The sequence below is a fragment of the Mustela erminea genome, chromosome 14 (genome assembly GCF_009829155.1).
Source record: "Mustela erminea isolate mMusErm1 chromosome 14, mMusErm1.Pri, whole genome shotgun sequence".
Taxonomy (NCBI): Eukaryota; Metazoa; Chordata; class Mammalia; order Carnivora; family Mustelidae; genus Mustela; species Mustela erminea.
Window position 1 is genome coordinate 3,759,311 of NC_045627.1, and position 21,101 is coordinate 3,780,411.

A 21,101-nucleotide genomic window follows, 5' to 3' on the forward strand; every position below is an offset into this window, starting at 1 on the left:
TTCTGGGAGAGAAACCAAAAGGAGGCCTGCCCAGGGTGACAAGGTGGGGTGAATTCTGAAGGCAGAAAACCAACAGGATCCACTAATGGATCAGAAGTGGTGAGGAAGAGTCAAGGACGGCTCTGAGGGTCTCTCCCATGGAATGGAACGCACTGGAGTTCGCGCTTTCCAGAAATGGAAATACAAGTGGAGGGTGGTTTTAATAACATGCATCCTGGAGGAAGGAGTTTCTCAGCAATGCCCGTGACCCCCCAGAACAGAACCAAGCTGCAGACATCAGGTTGATGCCTCAACATGGGAGCCGACTGTATCGGTCATTTCGAACCTGCCTTCCCAGGAGCCCCTGGGGCATGGGGAGGTACCTGGGGGTGGCCACCGGTGGAGGGCTGCAGTGAAGTAAGAGACCCGACAAGCAGATTCTGCCCCAGCCTCCAACTAGGGCAGCAGTTACCTGCATGTAGGGACATAGCTAAGACAGCAAGGCAGGAGTAGGAGTCCTAGAACACGGACAGACAAGCCCCTCCAGCCGTACAAGGAGAGACTACAGGAGAAGGACAGAGCCTAATCACACCCAGAAAAACCACACTATCACAGAAAATCTGAGGCCCGGGGGGCCGTACTCCTAGACAGATGATCTGGGGAAGGACAAGCCCTGTAGGAAACCTGCAAAGGTCTAGAAGGGTCATGAATTTATGCAAACAACTGCACAGCCCAATAATGACATAGTGACACTGCATTTAGTAACTGATGCATGTACCGAGACTCTTCCCCATTGGGACCGTAGCAAACATAAACAGGTGTATCTCTCGGAACTGGGACCAAGGAGTGCACTTGGGATGAGCCCCGGGGGACGTATGGAAGTGCTGAGTCACCACTATACAGCACACCTGAAACTGAGGTAACCCTATGTGTTAACTAACTGAAATTAAAATTATAACTTAAAAAAAAAAAAAAGGCATTTCTCTAAGTCTCATGAAATCTAGCAGCTACGAAGATTACAACCAGTACTCATACTTAAACAGTCATCCTTAGCTATGATCTGCATCGTCAAAATTTAAAGTTCCTTAAATGTAACATAGCTTTTCCAGTTTTGAAATAATATTCATGTTCTGTTTCTTAACTGGTAATTTTGTTTTCCTGGTGTCTTTTACATATATGTGCATGACGAAGACTCTGATGTTGCTGTTCCGGTATTGCTCGCTTTTAATATGCAACTAACATACTCTTATTCACAATACTTTCAGTAAATTCAGTTTATTTTCTATTAATTTCTTGGTAAAGCAACCGATAACCACTCATTCTCTACTCATAAGATGTGCTCAAACACCTTATTAGTCTAGATGTCATGGAGAGCGTTAAAAAATACTTACGGCATTGACAGGAACTTAAATAAAAAGTCTTAAAAACGTGGAAAAATACAGATATATTTTTATACGTAGATACGGCATACCTACCATATCACCCTACAACAAGGGCTGTTACGGTATCTATCTGAAAGGACCTACATGGAAGAGAGAAGAGAGGAGAAAAAAAAACAAAAGAAAAGAGGAAAGTGGGCGCACACAAAACGAATGATGAACTGAGTAGTATAAATAATAAAAAGAATTTGGAAAAATGTTGGGTAAAATAAAATAAGGGGACGAGGCTTTGAGGTACATATAAGAAAGACCTAAGGTTATCTTTAAAGGACAGATGTGATTTGATACAGGTGAAGAGAAGAAAAGCAAAGTGTCTGAAGATTACAAATACATCGTGTTAAGGGACAGTGGGGTCACTTTTAAGAAGGCAGCTTCTTTATTCTAGGATTTATACGGAAAATATTATGTAACACGCTGCTTGGGTCTGCATGTGGACGTCCCCCCAGATTCACAAGCTGAAATCCTAACCCTCAAGATGATGGTAACAGGAGGGGCCTTTGGGAGGTGCCAAGGGAACGACGGTGGAGCCCGCAGGACTGGGATGAATGTCTTATAAGAGGCTCTGCAGGGATCGCTGCCCCTCCTAACCCTGGAAGACAGTGGGAAGTCGATGGCCATGAACCAGGAAGAAGGCCCTCACCAAAGGTGACCAGCGTGGTGGCCTTGATTTTGGACTTTTCAGCCTCCAGCACCGTGAACAAATAAACTTCTGTGGTTTATGAGCTACCCAATCTGCGGTTTTTTCATTGCTGTTTTAAACGCAGCCCAAATGGACTAAGACACACCTATAAAGGATAAAACTGTTCCAACAGATTTACGTCAGAGGTACCGGTTCTAAGGCTAAGGAAAGGCACTAGTGTCTATCAAGGAAAATTAAAATGAGACTTATTATAAGGACTGAAGTGATACTCCAGGGCTGTCCTGTCCTTTCTCAGGAGAAGCAGGACGAGGAAGGACTCTGTACTCCTATAAGGTCTGGGGTAGAGGACAGCAAAGAATCTAGGCATTTGCCTGAAAAAGAAACAATGCAATTGCTCCTTTACAATTCTGCGTATGTTCCTAATCTGCCATCTCTTTGAGATGCCAGCTTTAAATATTTCAATTTCCCACTGGGAAAAAGCCTATTTCAACATAAGCAAAACAATTAAATACTATTTTTTCCTTTTTGATATGAAAATATACATGATTGAGGATGTTCTTAAGATAAGAAACACCATAAATTTGTTTTTCACTCGGAGAATAAAAGGAAGGAAGAGGTTTGTGATACCACTTTGGAATCTGAAGACATTTATTTCTGGCATTGGAAGACTTGTATTCAGTGTGAAGCTGAACCAGGAAACTTTAAAAAAATTTTTCCTTTTTGAACAGAATTATTTTAAAACACTGATTCAAACCTTCAAGAACGAAAATTTTACGGGCTATCAAAGTAGTATTTTCCCTGAATGAGGGGAAATGGTGTACTATATGAAAATTTATCCTATTAAAATGTACTTCCTAGGGGCGCCTGGGTGGCTCAGTCTAAGTGAAGGGTCAGACTCTTTTTTTTTTTTTTTTTAAAGATTTTATTTATTTATTTGACAGAGAGACAGAGAGAGAGATCACAAGTAGGCAGAGAGGCAGGCAGAGAGAGAGGGAGAAGCAGGCACCCCGCCGAGCAGAAAGCCCGATGTGGGGCTCAATCCCAGGACTGGGATCATGACCTGAGTTGAAGGCAGAGGCTTAACCCACTGAGCCACCCAGGTGCCCTGCACCTGACCTTTGAAGCTTCTTCCCCAACTATCCCGAAAGCACATCCACCCACCACTACTGCTGCCTCTGGGTTACATACATCTGTCTCAAATATGAGGAAAAAGAGGTCACCAAAGGAAGTGAACTAAGAACAGGCTGGTATTTACTGCAAGAACAACCAAATTTTAAAACTGCAGACTTCAATTATACCTGTTTAGGTAACTCTCATTTCCAAAAAAATACAATTAAAAACTTTATAAAAAGTCATGTATTTTGTTCATTAGGGTGGGAGGGGTAATGGAGATCAATCTAGGTACATTAAAAATTTTACATCTCAACTTAGTTGCTAAAACTTTAATATTATCAATAAATATCCCACCATAAATGCCTCAGGCTGTGTGTTTTGGGAGGTACATTTTTCAAACCCATGTCATGACAAAAATGAAACTCACACTGATAAACAGTATGCGGCAAGAAGGACAAGGACAGTTTCTCTCAGTTCAGACCTCTAGTCCACACAAGGCAATGAAGCCTGTTCAGAGATCAGCACTGCCTGAACGAACTAATTCCAGTAGAAACAGAAGACTCTGAGGAGGTCCTGAGAAAGCACCATGAGATCACCGCCAAGTGTACAGATGAAGCCGTATTTGAACGAAGCGGAAAGGAAGTATGTAAGCTGTAGAGAGGGTATTTCAAACAGAATGAATTATGTAAAGCAAGTTCTTTTTTTTTGAAAGATTTTTATTTATTTATTGAGAGAGAGGCAGCGAGAGAGAGCATGAGCAAGGAGAAATCAGAGGGAGAAGCAGACTCCCCATGGAGCTGGGAGCCCGATGTGGGACTCGATCCCAGGACTCCGGGATCATGACCCGAGCCGAAGGCAGTCGTCCAACCAACTGAGCCACGCGAGAAAATACAGAACCATTTGGTGACAAGGAATATTCAGATTTGCTAATAAGCACAGTTCTCCAGAAGGGGGAAGAAAACTGAAAAGGTGAGAGGGGTCAGCCTGGGGACACACCTGAGTGCCTTCTTATTCTACAGGGAGAGGAAAGCCAGTACTGTGGAGCAAGGGAGCGACATGATGAGAACTGTGGGTCAGAAACAGGGTCAAGCCGGACAGAAGAAGCCTTTGGGAAAGGGGGCGGGAAAAAACAAGACAAAAAACAAGATCAGGGGCACCTGGGTGGCTCAGTGGGTTAAAGCCTCTGTCTTTGGCTCAGGTCATGATCTCAGAGTCCTGGGCTCAAGCCCCACATTGGGCTCTCTGCTCAGCAGGGAGCCTGCTTCCTCCCCTCTCTCTGCCTGCCTCTCTGCCTACTTGTAATCTCTGTCAAATAAATAAATAAAATCTTAAAAAAAAAAAAATCAGACAGAACCCAAGTGTTACAGACAAAGGCAGCAATCTGATGTAGGGGAGGGGCTTTGGGAATGGTAGGGAAAGAGGGAGCAAGAGCTGAGTGGAATGGGGAGGGGTCATGGCCATGAGATAAGGGAGGGGACTTCGTAAGTGCTTTCATAGTCGGGACAGGGGATGTGGCTGATGATGGTTTCTGAGAGTCTGTGCCTGGTTAAGAGTAACAGACCATTAACGGAAGCAGGGAGCATGGGCTGGGGGAGGCCAGTTCAATTTTTGGACATTCTGGACATCTGCCATGCTGGTGGACCCTCTGCGTGGAGATGTTTAAGGGCGGTTGGAACGCAAGTCATGGCTGGAGATGCAGACTCCGAAGCCATTTTCACATGGGATAGCAGGAGCCATGTGGCTGCTAGAGACTGCCAAATACCAGAGTGTAGGGAGAGAAGAGACCAGAGGATAGGTTCTTAGGGAACAAACTCATTTAGAGTAAAAATGGATTAAACTTTGCTTTCCTGATCACAGCAAAACCAGTTTAATAACCAGGCAAAAGCTGACTAATCGTAAATAATAAATACGCAGTACAAAACCACAGGACCACAAGGGCATTCAGGTTGTTTCTGTAAAATGTTTTAAGAAACTTCTTGCCATTATAAATAACACTGCAATCAACAACAGTTCTGTTGATCTGTCACTGTAAACATCCTCAAGGCCTCCCTAAAATTAAATTCCTACAAGTGAAATTATAAGTCTTTAAATGTTTTTATTGCCGCAATGTTCTCCTGAATGGTTCTATCAGCTGATACTCCCGCCAGCTCTGCAGGAGTAGACACATCCTTCCCACTCACTTGCCAATCCTGGCTGAATTTTATTCTTCTAAAAACTATGTAATTTTTTTGGTAAAAATATTAGGTAAAAATCTGTATCACTATTTTAGTTACATCTCAATTTGTGAAAGCAAACATTTTTCGTATTTTTATTGGCCATTTGGTTCTTATTAACTGCTTACTCACTTTCCTCTTGGGCTGGTCATCCTTTTCTACCGATTTTTTTTTTCTACCGATTTTTAAGAGCTCCTCAGCTACTAGCCTTCCATCCTGTGACATGACAGCAATTTCAACATTTTTACTGCACTCCTACAGAATACTTTAATACAATATAGTTATTATTTGTGCAGGAAGGCAGAGTATAACCATATTAATTATTAACATAAACTAAAGTTTTAAAAAGTCCAAGAGACTTTCTGACTATATTCATAGGAATGTGAAAAATGCAGGGGAAAAAAAGCAAAGATAATAAATAGCATTGTTCCAAATTATTCCCCAAGTGGCCCAGGAATGATGGACTGTTTTAACACCACACACACTACCTTCCTTACTGGGCCCTCATTCTAGCCCAAGAGAAAAGAACTTCTATATACATTTGAAAATCAACTTGCTTAAGGGCAAAGCTTCCAAGAGGCAATGTGATCTAGAGATATATAATGACGCCTTATTAACTCTCCCTTTTCGGAACTGTAGTTACATACTTTATAAATTAGGAAGCCATCTGGTGAAGCTGTTTCTATTTGAGCTGTCTAAGCCCTACTGTCAGAACAGAGACCTATAATTTGCTAACCTTGGTTCCAATCTCACCAGCTACACACAACCCTTCCCTGGGCTCCTAAGTGGGGCTCTGTATTTATGCCACTCACTGCCCCCGCCCCCAGCCTGCCCCCACTAACCACAAACTTGAGGAGGAGGACACAGCAACCTCTCTCCCATGAGGGCTGGGGATCCCAGGCAGGCCTCAGCTTGATCCCCACCCAGGGAGTGGCGTGATTTCATTCGAGCCCATGCCAGGAGGTATCACTGGTAAGACACATACTCAGACAGCTAGGGTAAACCTGTTATGTTATTAATACAGCTCCCTGGCAGAGTATGCAATTTAGCATTAAAAGAGAAACAAAAAGGGAACAAACAAAATACTCAGCTGTTTCACATTACAAACATCTGCTTCAGCACTTCCCTTGGCCTCCTGAGCCGGCACTGCACTCGGCACGGGGATACAGGGATGTGCAGTTCAACACCTGTTTCAATCCCAGAGTCCAGAAGAGAGGTGTGATTTTAAACTCTTCTTTATACATTATTTCAGCACAGAATATAATGCATATTTACTTATTTTAAATGGACTGGCAGGCATAGATTAGTGGTTCCTGACATGACTCCTGGAGCAGGAGGTTAACATCTGCAAAACCCCTATGGAGATACATAATCACTAGTTAATGCTGAAGATGCTGATAAAAAATCTCAGTCCAGGGGTGTCTGGGTGGCTCAGTCGGTTAAGTGTCTGCCTTTGGCTCAAGCCATGATCCTGGCGGCCCCCTGCTCATGCTCTTGCTTGCTCTCTCTCAAATGAAAAGCAAACAAAAATCTTTAAAAACCAAACAAACCAAAAAAAACCCAACTGTCACTCCAGTGGGATAAGCCCAGTTTTCTCTTCTCTGTTCAAATCCAGAGGGTATGGTAGCTTGCCTAACAGATACCAGAAACGACTACAGTAGAAAAGAGTGGTGTTCAGGGTATGTGGTTTGGCTCCAGGTATCACAAAGGGGACCGCTGCTCCTGCGTGAGCACATGTATACGACTCTAATGAACCCTGTGGCGTATATATTTGGAATGTACCCCAGGCCTTGGAATTATTGCTGGTTCTGTGATTAGTTCCCTATCAGGGAATTTTGTTGTCTGATCCCAACAAGGTTAAACTGAATCCTACAACCAGAATAGCACTTCTGCCTGGAATAAAATTCTCAGAAAAGGTACCTGCTAGACTTCCTAAAAGATTGGGGACGAGGGACTTTATCCAGTTTAGAAAAGTTTGTAAGACTAAGTTTGCGCTGAGGCACCTGGGTGGCTCTGTGGGTTAAAGTCTTTGCCTTCGGCTCAGGTCATGATCCCAGGGTCCTGGGATGGAGTCCTGCATCGGGCTCTCTGCTCAGCAGGGAGCCTGCTTCCTCCTCTCTGTCTGTCTGCCTCTCTGCCTACTTGTGATCTCTGTCAAATAAATTTTAAAAGAAAGAAAAAAAGAAAAAAAAAAGATTATGTTTGCGCTTACTGGCTAATACGTGTTTGTATGTGTGGCAGAGCTCCAACTGAGTTCTGCTTTCACAGTAACGTGACTTTTGAAGATTTTACTTATGTGACAGAGGGAGACACAGCGAGAGAGGGAATGCAAGCAGGGGAGTGGGAGAGGGAGAAGCAGGCTTCCTGCTGAGCGGGGAGCCTGATGTGCCCCAGCAACATGCCTTTTGAAAGTCAGGTTTGGGGACAGTAGATCCGTCATCCTCACTTCCCTATACCTTGCAAACATGCGCAGTATCTCTCAAAAAGAACCTACTACTCAAACAACTGCAAGCTGGGTCATAACAGGTGACATCGTGCAAAAGCATCCAGGCCAGTGGGGTAAACACAACAGTCGCACTCACACAAGGTACCCAGACAGCCAAGATGATGAATGCTCTCACAGGAACCGGTGTCAGAAAAGACTATGCAGTCAGAGTGACAGAGGAACACGATTTTGAAGGATAAAAATACAAGTTTTCCAGAGTAGGGGAAGATTCCCAGTAAAGGGAACAGAACAGTTGCAAAAAGCAAGAACGAACATGGCACCCCGAGAGAAATGCCAATGGGTAAACAGTGTTGGAAGAGGAAGTACGCAGTGCAGGGCAGCTGGAGACGGGGCAGAAAAGACAGGCAGGGACAGGGCAGAAAGGCTCTTACTGACTTGCTGGGAAGCTCTGTTTCATAAGCTCGTGTAACCAAATGTGTTCGGCAAGAATCACTTGGTGATACATGACGCCCAACCCCTCCACCTGAAATCATCATGCAGTGGTACAGGATGATCCCAGGTACAGACCAGAGATCTTTGGAGTGTTTGTTTAAAATTCCGAGATCCCAGGTCTGTACCTGGGATCTCGGAATTTTAAACAAACACTCCAAAGATTCGGAGTAGCAGAGGGCCAAACCCAGTTATCGGTAGCAAAATAAGCCAATTTCAATCTTATCAACGTCACTTGGGCTACTGGTAGGGAACAGATGGGATGGCGTGGGATCAGGGGTTACCGGGAGGTGAGAGACGAGAGCCTGAATGGAGGGGAGTGGGACTGCAGGGGCCAAGACAGCCGCAGCAAAGTTAAGAATGTGAAAGACAGATTTGGGGGTGGTGAGACAGAAGCCAGAACTCACTGAACAACAAAACAACAACAGCAACAACCAGGGCATCTGGCTGGCTCGGTCACAAGAGCAGGCAACCCTTGATCTCAGAGTCATGAGTTTGAGCCCCATGCTGGGGGTAGTTTACTTAAAAAAATAAAGAAACAACTACCACAACTTAAAATATATCCACTATTTGTTCACTGAGCGAATATTTTCCAAGCACCTACTATATGCCAGGCACTTTTCTAGATCTTAGGGATACGACAATGGAGAGAACAAAAAAGTGACTGCCTTTAGGCAATACATATTCCAGTAGAAAAAATGACAAACTAATTACATCAGCATTGAGTATAAAATATAGTCTGTTCAAAGATCAACACTACAAGAAAAAACAAGAGTGGGGAATACAAGGCTGGGGCATAATTATCAACAGGGCTGTCAGGTCAACCTCATGGAGAAGTTGACATCTGAGAAAATGCTAAGAGATGAGGAAGTGAATGTTCCACGCACACCTTGCGCCTGACATGTCTGAGGAAATGGAAGGTCAGTGTGGCCAGAGAGGAGAGCAAAGCAGGGGAGACTGGGAGATGAGATCAGAGAGGCAAGGGTTGGGGACATAAATCACCTAGGGTTTCAGGGACCACCGTAAAGATGAAGCAGAAGGGGAAGTCACTGGTGGGTTTTGAGTAGTCAGGCTGCCATGCAGAGCAGAGACCGGCAAACTACAGCCAAGTGTCCTTGGAAGTAACATGTTATTGGAACACTCCTTCGTTTACATTTTGTATGGCTGTTGTCACGTTACAACAGCAGATCTGAGCGGCCATGATAGAGACTGTGTGGTCCTAAAATGTTTACCTCTTGGCCCTTGGCAAAAAATGTTTGCTGACCCCTGGTGCAGAAAATGGAGAGAAGGCAGCAGGAGTGGAACACTAGTGAGGAGGCTACTGTACTACACCAGGAGAGGGACGACTGCTTGGGCCAAGGTGGTAAAAAGCGACTGGATGAAAAAGCAGGACTTCCAGAAAGACTGGCATGGGCTGTGAGAGGCTGACTCTTAAGATTCTGGCTTGAGAAGCTGGAAAACTGTAATTACTGTAAACAGATGAAGACAGCAGGTGAGGGTGGGGGCATGTGGGAGATCAGAGGTTCGGTTCTGAACATGTTCAGTTAGGTACGTAAAGCACTGTTGGAGGAAGGCAGTCCCTGCTTTTAAAAGACCTTAAATTCTAGTGGGACAGAGAGGAAAACTAGAAATTTCAACACAACTAACAGTAAAGAGGACCAAGGCAGGAACGGGATACCATTCCATGGCAAGGGAAGTTGGGGTCAGAGAAAGCTTCTTAAAAAATGGGCCTTGAGGGGCGCCTGGGTGCCTCAGCAGGTTAGGGCCTCTGCCTTCGGCTCAGGTCATGATCTCAGAGTCCTGGGATCAAGTCCCGCATCGCGGCTCTCTGCTCAGCGGGGAGCCTGCTTCCTCCTCTCTCTCTCCCTCTGCCTGCCTCTCTACCTACTTGTAAAATAAATAAAATATTAGAAAAAAGGGGGGGGCCTTGAAAGAAGAGTATGAATTAGCCAGGCAAAAGAGGTCAGGGAGATTGTTCCAGGAGAAGAAAAAGTCATAGACGAAGACAATAGACAGCACGGTGTGTGTGCGCATGTCTCACGTGTAACAAACTGCAAGCAAGGGGGAGCCCGAAGCACCCAGCAAGTAGTGTGACAGATGATATCCAAGGCCACCCCCTTGGAAGTTTAGTGTTCCCTGATAATCAATTTGGACTTTATCTCAGGAGTAAGAGGGAGCCACAGAAGAGTTTTGAGCAGGGAAGTGACTTATCAACTCTAAGTTCTCATTCCCTTGAGCGGGTGACTGCGAGGCACGTTGCTGAAGCACAGCTAGAAGTCACGAGCCTGCTTTTCTTCCTGGAGCTGGAAAACCACAGCTATTTCCTTTTGTGGGGTACTCTCCAAAGGAATGTTTGTGTTTTTAGTTTGATATTCTTGATGCAGAATCAATGCAACAATAATAAAGAGCGGATTTTTAAAAATTTCCCAAAATGAATGAACGCACTCAAATGAAGTGCTTCGAAGTGTCAACTTGGTCCTAGCCCTACTGCTGGGAGAGATATTCAGTAATTGCTAATACGCTTCTTTCAGTTTAGGACTTAAATGGGCACAGAATGGGACTCCTTCTTAGCTGAAAAGACTGGTCAAACACACAAATCAGACCCTTAAGAAATCAGTAAGTCCAATAATGAACTAAGTCTTTCAGTAATAACAGTAAGGATAATGATGATAATGATGATAATAATAACAGCATAACTCCCTTTGCAGACAGATAACCAGAGACTTCTGGAACGTGTTTGTGGTGTGACCAACAGAGATTCCAGCCACGGCCCTTGTAGGAGCATGGATTTATTTTATGGGACTTTAGTTTACAGAACTTGCATCTGGGGCAGCTCTCTTCAGTCCTGCCACCCTCGACCTCCGAGTGATGCTGCGAAGTCCCGTCTCCATTTTACCGGCAGTGCCGAAGCACGCTCTCCGCAGAGCCGTCACACTACCGCACAGACGTACAGTTCCTGCAAGCACCAGATCTGGTCCCAGAAAACAATGATGGACCTGTTCCAAAGAACATTAACTTCTACTCTGTCTTTACCACTTTGAACGAGTTTAATGTTCATTGCTTTCTGCTGAATTACTTATAAATCGCCATACCTAGACACCCCTGTAGTATTTATTTTCTGGGTTTCCCCCATCAGATTTTGGACTCCTACAGAATATGAAGCAGATCTTATTAATCGGTGGCCAAATATAGGTGCTCATACCTCTGTTGAGTCAATCAATTAATGATTAACTGTAGAGAGAAAAGGGAGAGTAACTTCGACAATTTTAATATGATTTATTATTTTTTCTTCTGCCATCAGCTGTGGAAGTGGCTTTCTCAGCAGTGCCCAGGGTGAGCACCTGAAGACCATCGTGAAAAGACATCATCTGCACTTTAATACAAAATGCAAGTTGAGTTTTACCATCTTCTGCTAAAAGTTGACAGGATGACAAAAATAATACACATACATTATACACATGTGTGCGTGTGTACATACGCACAGAGGCGTAGTTACTAAATTACGCCAATAGACTGGTTTTCATTCAGTACCGCATGGCTTTATTTTGGGGCTAGGCACAGCTTATCTTTAAGAATGTTCCAAGTAGGAGGCGCCTGGGTGGCCCAGTGTGTTAAAGCCTCTGCCTTCAGCTCAGGTCATGATCTCAGGGTCCTGGGATCAAGCCCCACATCGGGTTCTCTGCTCAGCGGGGAGCCTGCTTCCCTCCCACCCCCCACTCCCCCTGCCTCTCTGCCTACTTGTGATCTCTGTCAAATAAACAAATAAAATCTTAAAAAAAAAAAAAAAAAAAAGAATGTTCAAGTCAGGGAGCATGGCGGGCTCAGTCAGTAAAGCTTGTGACTCTTGATCTCAGGGCTGTCCGTTCAAGCCCCACGTGGGGTGCAGAGCCTACTTTCAAAAAGGATGTTCAAGTGTACCTAGTGAATGGTTGCGGAAAAGAATCTAAATAGAATACAAGATTTTCATAACAAGCATTAAGAAGTTAAGTTGTCTAAGCTTTCACACCTACGGACTTGTAGACATCTTGCCAGGAACCAGGAACCTCCAGTGTCTGTCTCGAGCCCGTGTTCCCACAGCCCATCAGAACAAATGTCTGTACCAGTCTGCTGCTTCTCCCCAGCTCTTCCAAGCCACAGGCTTCTTTGGGCCCCAGTTTTCTGCTGGCCCAGGCTTAGTCTTTCCGTCACAATGTTTACTGAATCCTCTTAAAACCTCATCTACCCTGCTCATCGGATCAACATTACGTGTCAGTCCGCTACAGGTCAAGTTCCACAGACTGTCATTCAATATTATGTCTAAACAGGCTATTTCTTCTTATTATGTTCCATTAGCCAGCATACAGTACATTTTTAATTCTGATGTGGTGCTCAGTGACTCATCAGTTGCATATAACACCCAGGGCTCATCACAGCACGTGCCCTCCTTAATACCCATCACCCAGTTACCCCATCCTCCTCCCCCGCCCTTTTGTAACCCTCAGTTTGCTTCCCAGAGCCCAGACGCTCTCATGCTTTGTCTCCCTGATTTCTTCCCATTCAGTTTTCCCTCCCTTCCCCTGCAGTTCTCCACGTTATTCCTTATGCTCCACACATGAGTGCAACCATAAGATGCCTGTCTTTCTCTGCTTGACTGATTTCACTCAGCACAATAAATGTGCTGTTGATAGGAGAGGAAGTTGTGTTTTGGTCCTAGGTGGGGCTCAGGGACTCTCTAAGCAGAGCAACTCACCGGCCCTAAGATAGTAACTGAGGACGGACGCTCTAAGGACAGGAATTTGAAGAGAATGTTGCGAGTCTTAAGGTGGAGTGTTAAAGGTCAGGCTCCCCTTCTGCATATAACTTGAGAGACTTTTAAGTAAACTAATTATGAAGAACCAACCAGATACATTTGAAAGAGTCTTGAGGAAAAATCCTCCCCCATGTGTGATTGATGGTAAGGTGGGAGCTGAGCGAAGTGACCATTCACTTCTTTGAATCCCCATCCACGCCTGTGTCAGCAGGGAGGAGAGCCTACTCTCTTTAGCCTCTGGCCAGTTCAACTAGATTTCTAAAAGATTCTATTTATTTATTTGACAGAGAGAGAGATCACAAGTAGGCAGAGAGACAGGCCCAGAAAGAGGGGGAAACAGGCTCCCTGCTGAGCAGAGAGCCCGATGTGGTACTTGATCCCAGGACCCTGACATCATGACCTGAGCCGAAGGTAGAGGCTTAACCCACTGAGCCACCCAGGTGCCCCTAAGCTACATTTCTATCAATGATTTTGAATGAATGAGCATAACTGTTCTGAGGAGGAGAAGCTGAGGTAAGTGCACTTTACAGGAAACCCACCACCAAGGACTGAGTATCACTGTGTGCCAGTCACCTCACGAAGAACTTTACGTTCATTCTTTCACTTAATTCTCAGAATCCCTGTGAGGCAGGTATTATGCTCACTATGTGGCGTAAGCTACGCAGGGGGATAAGATGGTTTAGCAGAAAAGATACCTTAAAAAAAGAAGACAAAACAAAAAACCGAGGCATTCTGGTTGATCCTAAATTTCAACTAGCCACTGGGTTGCTGCTAAAAAGCTCCAGCCCCATTAAGCTACATTAAATAGCAGGACGAGACTCCATATTTCCCAGGCCCTATTCGCTTCTGAGGATGCAACAGAGAGTATTTTTTTTTTAAATGGCCAAAGTGCTGAGGGCAATGTCCAGTAAGGAACAGGGCAGGATGTGAACAGGTTTAGCCTGGAGAAGACACATTCCCTGTAGACCGTAATCTCCAGAATACAGGGGTTGAGTCACATAAAAATAGCACCACATTTTATGCAGTGTTTTCCAGCTTGCAAAATGGCTTTTACTTTCCCCAAAGGCCGCCTGAAAGAAAGGCGGCACACTGAGATTCAGAAGACCGGGATGTGAAGCCTGACTGCCTGCACTCAAACTGCAGTGCTGCCCCTTCCGGGCTGCGTCACTCTGGACAAATCATTTAACTTTTCTGAGCCCGACTTCCCTTATCTGTAAAGGGAAAATAACAACAGTATACCTGCATGGCGAACGAACTAGTACACAAAACAGTGCTTAAAAACACTGCCTACGCCATAGTTAATGGTAGCTACGACCGACACCTGCGGGGCACTGGATGAACGCCAAGCTTCCAGAGCTGTGTCCTCTTTCGAAAAATTAGGATTATCACTACCTACTTGTGAGTAGGAAGGGCTATGAATTAAATAATGCAAAAAAGGAAAGTGTTCTGTAAATCTTAATGGCTTTGTTCTTTCATAAACACCTTCACTATAATCTCTGAGAGCCTACTATGCACCACGCACTATGCTAAGCATAACCTGTACTATTATCTCATTTAACCCTTCCCACAGCTATAGGAAATGTCTACTTCTACTAGCCTCGCTTTACAGACAGGGAAAAGGCCTTGGGGTGGCTAGTTTACACGGGGCTCAGAGCTAAGTGGTCAGCAAGACTGAGGACCCAGGTCTGCTGGACTCTGTATAGCCCAGCTTACAGCCTCTGCTACGTGGCTTTCCATACACATTCCTGCATTTACACATCTCCGCAGCTGGCAAAATGCCTCAGACGTGTAAGCTGTTCAATAAAGTCCCTTAGTCAAATAAAAGAATGTTAGCTGTCTTCCCCTGGTACGAGCATTGTAAGGAAAGAGGAGCTGTAGTAAAGCCTCTACTCCAAGCACCCGCCACTAAGTGTGCAGAGATCCGACATCGCCACACCTGAGCCATGTTTCTTCATTTCTAAGATAAGGAACCTGAACTGTACAGACTTCCAATCTGGTTCCAAGACAATATGGTTCCATCTGGCAACACTACGCTTTTAAAAATATTCTACTTATTTATTTATTTGGGAGAGAGTGAGTGAGAGAACACAGGCAGGGGTAGGGACAGAGGGAGAAGCAGAGTCCTGGCTGAGCAGAGAGCCTGACGTGGGGCTCGATCCTAGGACTCCAGGATCATGACCTGAGCCGAAAGCAGATGTTTAACTGACTGAGCCACCCAGGTGCCCCTCATCTGGCAACACTTCTGACAGAGCATTCTAAAGACTCTAAAATTTCAAATTGAAAGAGCCCATAAGGGTCTGTCCCACACTCTTCAGACATAAGAATCCCCAAAGACAAAAATCTGGGTTTCCCAATCGATTTCCAAACCTACATTGCTTCTTTCGTAATGACACAGAACAGACAGTTCAAACAGGATTAAAGGAAATAAACTGGCATCACAAAGTCCAAAAATAATGGGTTCCAAAGTTAAACAGTACCTAGTAAATTGTATATTCTAGAAACTCAAACTAACTAAATAAAAACTTGTTTTATTAGTCACTACAAAACACCAGGTTTCATTGCTTAAAATACCACCTCAAAGACACATTAAGATACTATTTTCTAATTTTGTGAATACCCAATTCTGATAAACAGGCAACCTCAGAATAAATTATTTTGATAATAGAAGCCTTGCAGTAGCACTAACTACCTTTTGAAAGAGTTTTTAAGGACTTTATTTATTTATTTGAGAGAGAGAGCACGAGAACAGGGAGGGTCAGAGGGACAAAGAGACTCCCCAACGAACAGGGAGCCCAATATGGGGCTCAATTCCAGGACTCTGGGATCATGACATGAGCTGAAGACAGAAGCTTAACTGACTGAGCTACCCAGGAGCCCCTAATTAGCTTTTTTTAAAAAAAAATTTTTTTGAAAGAGTGTGCAAGAGTTGGGGGGGTGGAGGCAGTGGGGCAGCAGGGAGGGACAGAGGAAGAGGGAGAAAGAATCTTAGGACGAATCCCTGCTGAGCAGGAAGCCCAATGTGGGGTTCATCCACAATCCTGAGATCGCATCCCTTTGGGGTGTATACTGTTGTTATGCCCACCCTGTTTGGATTTTAGTTGGAGCCCCTTGTAAAGAGAAGCTCTCTTCCTATGTACATCTCTAGGATGTACAGCTAAAGCTATCGTGGCCAACTTGCTGTCACATGAAGAAAGCTTGCAAGAGAAGAACCAACAGAAGAGAAGAGCAAAGAGAGCACGTTTTGATAATATGATTTGCGCCCTTGGTTCCAACTGTGCCAGAGGATGAGTCTTAGAATCTAATAATCATGGGTACCAATAAATTTCTTTTTTGGTTGCTCAAGCCCATTTAAGGGATTTTTCATTTTGTTTTTGACATTTGCATCTGAGATCTAACATGTCTGGCACCAGTCACCTCCCAGAAGCTGGTGATCAAGGATGTAGTAAGAGTTCTACCATGAAGGGCATGGATTTGAAATCAGCAACATCTGGCTTCTCATCCTGGTTCTACCACTCACTAAACAGGTGAACCATGGGCAATCTGTTTAGGCCTACCTCCTTAACTGTGAGGGGATTTGATACCTGCCTCAAAGGGTCCATTAAGAGGGGTACCTGGCTGGCTCGGTCTGAAGAGCATGCTACTCTCCATCTCCAGGTCATGGGTTCGAGCCCCATGGCAGAGACAGAGAGTACTTAAAAATAAAACAAATAAATAGGGGCACCTGGGTAGCTCAGTCTGCTGAGCATCCGGCTCTTGGTTTCAGTTCAGGGTATGATTCCCAGGATCCTGGGATCAAGCCCTGTGTGGGGTTCTGCGCTCAGTGGGAAGTCTACTTGAGGATTCTCTCCCTCTTCCTCTGTCCTCCCCCTGCTGCCGCTCTCTGAAATAAATGAATAAATCTTTAGATAAATAAACATTAAAAAAGTAAAACAGGTTGATGGGAGGATAAATGTGGCAATGCTTTATAAACTCCTCAGCCTTCCACCTGGAGGGAGTAACACTCAATTAGAAGTTATTATCGTATCATTGATCTCAAGTCGATCCTCTGACATGAGTCCCATGTCTGTATTTCCAGTGTTACCTACACAGTCACCTATGCTCAAATTTAACATTGCCAAGTCTCCTCTTAACCCATCTCCACACTGTCCCTTCTCTCCCCTTGCCCTTCCAAAAAAAAACCCTCATGAGAGATCAGTTCTTCACCAATTAATAAGTATGTGTTCCTGGGATCCTAGGAGTCATTCTAGAGACTGATCCTTCTTCCCTGTTAGCCGATCCGTGCCCGAGTCCCGCTAAATCTCTGTAGCCTGACAGGAAAGAAAGTTCCTCTTCCTGGTGGATAAGAACAAGGGCAGGCTCCCTCCCACTCCCGGATGTACTTTCTCACTGGCTTTTTGAGGAGACCTCCGGTCCTCTTACCCCTTCTAAACCTCACCTTTCTCCTTTTGGCTTCATCTCTTTCCAGATCCAGGACAGAGGCCGTACCAGCCCTCTGTACGTTTTCCTTCACCTCACCCTTAACACTAGCAAGTTTAAACGAATCCGATCCTCGTAGCTCCTGCACCCAAGCTACCAAGCACCAGTGCAGGCTGTCTCAGCCGTTATTTCAGTGCCAACATTTTAACTCACTAGATGGAGATGTCCCCTATTTATCTCAGGTACTTAAGGCAACCGCGCAGAAACTTTCTCAGCTTCTTCCTCCCATGTGTCTCAATGCATCTAAATGTAAAAGCCCCATCGTCTCATTCCCCTTATCGGAATGGCTGGTGTGTACCAGATACACAGTGTGGTGATGAAATAGAAGACGTGTCCTTTCCCCTGTGCAGGGCTGACCCTGCCTCCTACAGTGATTCTGAAATGTTAACATGCACACACATCACCCAGGGATCTTACCGAAAATACATACTCTGATTCAGGAGGTTAGAAGCTGGGGCCTGACATTATGCATTTCTCCCAACAAAACAAGGTGGCTGGTCTGAAGCAACATTCAGAAAAGCAGGATCTAGATTCCATCCTGTTCCATCTCCTCAGAGACGGTTTACTCCAAGTCAATACCTTTATCCCTGACTCTTCAGCTGCTCCTTGCCCCAGCATATAACATACCTGTCTCTTCTACTTTAAAACAAACCCTCCTCTGCTCCTCTGCTATTAACTGCCATCCAGTATTTTCAACTGTTAGGCTCCATAGTTTCTAGGAAGTACAGTTTATGTCAGTGGTTCTCAAACTATCTTGGTCCACAGAGTAATTAATGTCTCAGCAATTTTTTTATGACACTTGTAAGCCAAAAAAGTATTTATTAATTCTCTTGATTAAGTAGTACAGGCCAAACCACTTGGCAGGTAGGAAGGTCCTAACAATTTTGCACCTTGGGGGCCTGCGTAACTTTTCCAACCCTGGAATCAGACTGGACACAACAGCCTCATTTCCTGCCTTGCTGTTATTTTTAGGCAGCACTTACTTTTTTATCAGAACGAGTACTGAAAACCTAGGTTCCAAAGGTATGACATCAAGCAAAGGAATACAGTGATTTAATACTGTACCATCCAAGAGATGCTGCCATATTTCCCTTGAAGTTTAAAAATATTCCGAGGCACCCCTGTGAGTCTGCGGCAGTGCCCTGGGGGGCCCGATGCACATTGAGGGAACTGTGGGTCTGGGCAGTCCTCTGAATAGCAGCATCCCCACTGCCGGCGAGGTGGCTGGAAATGCATGATCTGGAGACTTCCCCCAGACTCAGTGACTCAGACTACTTCCACAAGATCTCCGAGTGACTGAGACAGCACTAAAGCTTGAGAAGGCTGGTCTACAGTCCCTGCTGCCATCTTCTCACTTCTACAGTTCCCACTCAACTCACCGCATTCCAACGGACGCCTCACCAACTCCCGTAAGTCCCAAATTATAACCTCCCCCACCTTTTTAATAAAAGCAACACATGTCTTCCGATTCCAATCCTAACGAACCCTGTCTGTTGTGTCTGATACTAGAGATCTTTTTGTACCTCTATTCTCCCTTGGTTTCAAAAACAGTCTTCCGAAAACGTTCCCCTCAGAGGACTGCATTCCATCCTGTGGTTTTAGCAACCATCTATATGTCAACCCCAACAGTCCAGATGGCGCTCTCGAGTCTTGTATATACAGCCCACAGGCAAAGGAAGCTCCACCCTGGCCTTCAGGTGCTCTTCTTCATAAACCCTTTCCTTTCCCCTCTCTATGTCCCTTCCTTGACACAACAGATCAAACGGAACATCCTTGCTTTGACTCCAATCTGTCTCAATCTCTCCATCTTTGTTACCCCTATCTTAAAAGAGGTCCTTATCATTTGCCTGGGTTCATGTAACAGCCTCCTAACTCGTCTCCCTGACTCCGGGATGGCCAGCTCTTGCTCCAAATTTTTCTCTATGCCCCACTCAAGTTAGCCTTCTAAAATTAAAATCTGGGGTCACTGCCTTCCTCTAAATCCTTCAATGGCTCCAATGCCTAGCAGCACTTTTCAAACTTTTCCAACAAACTGCAGGAGAGTTTGCAGATACAGATCTAAGCAGCTCACCACAAGCAAGATACTTCTTGAAAGCCTCAGTTTCATCTCCAATAGTCCTTTCAATTTTACATTCTAGTCTAGGGGTAGCTTACTTATGCTATTCAAAGAATCCTTTAAAATTACTTACCAATTAAAACCACTTAACTTTTTCCATATGTTAAGGGGGTAAAACTGACACTCAAGGAAGATACACTGGTTACCTGTGGTTTCAAATATTCTTTGGCACAATGCCACCAGGCCAGGGGTTGGCAAACTACAGTCTGCAAGCCAAATCTGGCCCCCTCACCTCTTTTTGTAAATAAAATTGTACTGGAACACAGCCAAGTTCAGTCATTTATGTATCATCTATAGCTCTTCTCAAAGTACAACAGCAGAGCTGAGAGATGCAACAGAGACTATGTATACCACAAACCCTAAAATACTTACTATCCCACCCTTTGAGAAAGTCTACAGATCCCTGTCCTTAAGCTAGGACTGTGTTTTACTTATCTTTATGCCCCAGCACAGGTCTAGAGAAAGTACCAAGGAAATATTTAATTTGAGGCATTAGAATACTGCCAGGAAGATTTCCAAGGCCCCATAAGGGATGTGCCCACAAAGCCGACGTTGAATACGTCCAAGCCCTAAGGAAGACACACAGGGCCAGCGGTGTTCCTGCCTCACTCAGGGGACTTAGAACGGCTGAGATGAGGCAGGGAAAATAGTATCCTACTCTATGGAGGTCATTACATGTTCCGAAGAAATTGACGGGCCCATGAGACCTAAAGCTGCCTTCCCAAAGAACTTCATACAGTTCCGTATCACTAACACGCAGGACTGGTTGCGTCGAAGAGTTAGGAGCGAACACTGAGAGCAGCTGCTAGGAGAACTAGTCTTTCTAGAGCCTGTGCAACCACATCACATTTTTCTTCTCCAAATGGTGGAAAGCAAAATGCTTAACACCAAAATATTTTAATGAAGGCTAAGAAAGTGGAGCACTAGGAAGACTGTCTATCCTACCTTGCAATCAATATTAAAAAAGAGAATCATTTGAAGAAATACTGTATAGAGTGGTCATTAGAGAGGGAGGCTTGGAGGGAAAAATAGTAAGGAAGGATGCTTACTCTAGGACCTTGACCAACAAAAGAACCACGAGATGCCCTAAAAATCATGGCATTTCCCAGGAATAGGAAATAGTTCCATTTGCTAAAATAAAGAATGTAGGGTGCCTGGGTGGCTCAGTTGGTTAAGTGTATCCCTTCAGCTCAGGTCATGATCCCGGGGTCCTGGGATCGAGCCCCTCACTGGGCTCCCTGCTCAGTGGGGCATCTGCTGTCCCTTTCCCTCTGCCCGCCCCCACCCCTGCATGCATGCTCTCTCTTCAAATAAATAAAATATTTTAAAAATATAAAAGAAAATGAAGAATGCATGATGAGTGTACAGAAAAATAAAGTGAAATCAAGGCCACATAACAGC

The 21,101-nt window shown here is 44.7% G+C and overlaps 1 protein-coding gene and 1 non-coding gene across 4 annotated transcripts in view; both read right to left on the reverse strand.

The window, feature by feature from the left end:
- EGLN1 (egl-9 family hypoxia inducible factor 1) overlaps nt 1-21,101 on the reverse strand; it is a 56,423-nt gene that overhangs the window by 9,961 nt on the left and 25,361 nt on the right. The gene's annotated exons all lie outside the window — the stretch shown is intronic.
- LOC116573808 lies at nt 11,608-11,692 on the reverse strand. Its single transcript, XR_004279014.1, has one exon. It is a non-coding gene; the product is annotated as a small nucleolar RNA SNORD35 (small nucleolar RNA).